The 2,869-nt window shown below is 41.1% G+C and overlaps 1 long non-coding RNA gene across 1 annotated transcript; it reads right to left on the minus strand.

Annotated features, from left to right (window-relative positions):
* Positions 1-2,143: 2,143 nt before the first annotated feature.
* LOC123726753 (uncharacterized) lies at positions 2,144-2,558 on the minus strand. Its single transcript, XR_006758877.1, has 2 exons — positions 2,371-2,558; positions 2,144-2,208 (listed from the first exon to the last, which is right to left on the minus strand). It is a non-coding gene; the product is annotated as an uncharacterized lncRNA (long non-coding RNA).
* Positions 2,559-2,869: the final 311 nt, after the last annotated feature.

Raw genomic sequence — 2,869 nt, forward strand, 5'->3', positions numbered from 1 at the left:
CACCTGAGTTTAATTTTGAGTCTCATAGGCATGCTGAATACTTAAGTAAATAAAGTATTTATATTTTGTATTTTTAATAAATGTGAAAAAATGTCTAAACCTGTTTTCGCTTTGTCATTATGGGGTATTGTGTGTAGATTGAGAAAAAATACATTTATCCATTTCAGAATAAGGCTGTAACGTAACAATGTGGAAAAAGAGAAGGGGTCTGAATACTTTCCGAATGCACGGTAAATCATGTGTAAATAGTATTTTTGTCTATTTGTCTTTAGTATATTTAACTATTTAATTTATTTTGTATTTAATGTAATCTTATGTTATTGTCTAACAGTTCTGTACTTTGTCATGTACAGTGCCTTCGGAAAGTATTCACACCACTTTTTCCATATTTTGTTACAGCCTGAATTTAAAATGGATTGAATTTAGATGTTTGGTCATTGGCCTATACACAATACCCCATTATGTCAAAGTGGAATAATGTTTTTTTTTAAATGTTTACAAATGTATAAAAAATCAAAAGCGAAAATGTCTTTATTCAATAAGTATTTAACCCCTTTGTTCAGCAGTAAAAATGAGCTTAAGTCACGTAATAAGTTGCATGGACTCACTCTCAACTCTGATTGATCTTATTTTAACGAATACACCAGAGAAATGTTTATACTGGTGTCTTCGCTCAAGATATTAGTGACCATTGCCAAGTTGTTTGTGTTAGAGATGTGAGAATACAAAAATCTAAGCCTCGTGTCATCACAAAAAGGAACTTTGAAAACTTCAGTGTACAGGCTTTTTTATATGATCTTTATTTTAATGACCTTGATTGTATTTCAGCTATCCCTGAACCTGATTTTAGCTTTCAGCCTTTTTGCAGATGTCTTCAAAACTATTGTGGATAATCATGCTCCCTTCAAAAAAATAAGGTAGATCGAATGCCTGGTACACTTCGGAATTATCAGAAGTTATTCATAAAAGAGAATGCTTGGGTCAAGGCCAGGAATACAGGCTTAGGTCCGGACTGACAAGCTTTTAAGCAGTTGAGGCATTATTGTGTAAGACAAATCAAAAAGGCTAAATTTGATTATTATGTTACCGCTCTTTCAGATTGTAATGGGAACCCGGCTAAATTCTGGAAAACTGTCAAATCCCTGAAGGGTTCTACTTCCTTCTCTGCTACAACAAATTAATTCAGACACTGGCCTCATTCCGGGAAAAAACGCCATCACTTATGCATTTAATCACCATTTTATTTCAGCGGGCTATCTCTGAAAAAACTTCTAAGCCTATTCACAATGATATTGGGCAGGATGCTGATAGGTGAATCTTGCGGAATGATCAGAGAAATGATGGTCAAAGCAATTTTTGTTTTAGGCTATTTACAGAAAAATATGTCATAGATGCTTTGCTAGCAATAGACAACAATAAATACACAGGGGCCGACCAATTGGATCCTTGTCTGCTTAAGTGTTCTGCTCCTGACATTTGTCTCAATAACCCACATCTTTTATTTAACATTGTTATCAGGAAATATTCCAAAAGCATGGAAATCAACTCTTGTGCTGCCATTCCATGTAACAGCTGTCTTCAGAAATGGACCAAGGCAGGCAGCTCTGGCGACTCATGACTGGCGGGCAGCTCTGGCGACTCATGACTGGCGGGCAGCTCTTGCGACTCATGACTGGCGGGCAGCTCTGGCGACTCTTGACTGGCGAGGCTGGGCTGACGCACTAGACGCCTGATGCGTGGGGCTGGTACCGGACGTGCCAGCCTGGAGACACGCACCTCCATGCTAGTGTGTATAGCGGGAAACACCGGACCGTAGAGGCGCACTGGTGGTCTTGAGCGCAGGGTTGGCATCACCCCTTCCGGCTCGATGCTCACCTCGCCCTGGCACATGCGGGGCGCTGGTACTGTGCCTACTGGCCTGAAAATCCCAGGCCTCACCACAGCCCCAACCCCAAAGCACGGGACCTGTCCAGTCTGTCTCTGCCCTACAAGGGTACGGGGAGCTGGCCTGGGGCTCCCATCTCGCCCCGCCAAACAGCCCTTGAGCCCCCCCCCAAAAAAATATTGGGGCTGCCTCTCGGGTTCCCTTAGCTCCCTTAACTTGTTGTAGCTCTCTTCACGACAACAGACACAGGTTGGTTCCTTGAAACGGGCGTTTATTGCATTGCACGTCTTTTTCTCCGATGCATCCACGTCACGCCGTGAGAACTATATGTTTGAATGAACACAGTAACGTTGATAAATTATACAGTACTGAAACAAAGAAATACAAATGGCGCTCGGCGCAACAATACAAATGGCGCTTGGCGCGACAATACAAATGGAACTTGGCGCGACTATAAACAAAGTTCTATAGGTTGAACAAAATACCTCGTTGGCTGCTTGTCCTGAAAAGAGGTTCTTGAATTCTTAAAGTCCCTTGAAAGTCCCTTTACTGTCTTTCTTAGCCTCTGCCATCAACAATTATGACTCAGACTAAGATCTGCTTAAGTTAGATTGCACACAGTCAATTAACAAATTCCGTAGCAGTAACACAACAGAGAACGTTAGTTCCGGGATGGAACATGAAAACACAATTAATGGCCTAACGTTAATTTACCTGTTACATCACATTTAAATTCTTATCTATACATCAATAAATCATTTATTTATTTACTACATCAAATAAACCTTGAATTATGTATTAATCATGCATAGTGAACACAGCATCTATGTAACAACACTTACACTTGTCCTCACAGAATCTTCACTCATCCTGCCAAGTCCATCCATCCACGCTGTTCTCCTGTGGCTCCCTCCTCTTCCGCTGCTTGGTCCTTTTGTGGTGGGTAGTTCTGTAACAGCTGTCTTCAGAAATGGACCAAGGCGC

This window comes from Salmo salar, chromosome ssa01 (genome assembly GCF_905237065.1).
Source record: "Salmo salar chromosome ssa01, Ssal_v3.1, whole genome shotgun sequence".
Lineage (NCBI taxonomy): Eukaryota > Metazoa > Chordata > Actinopteri > Salmoniformes > Salmonidae > Salmo > Salmo salar.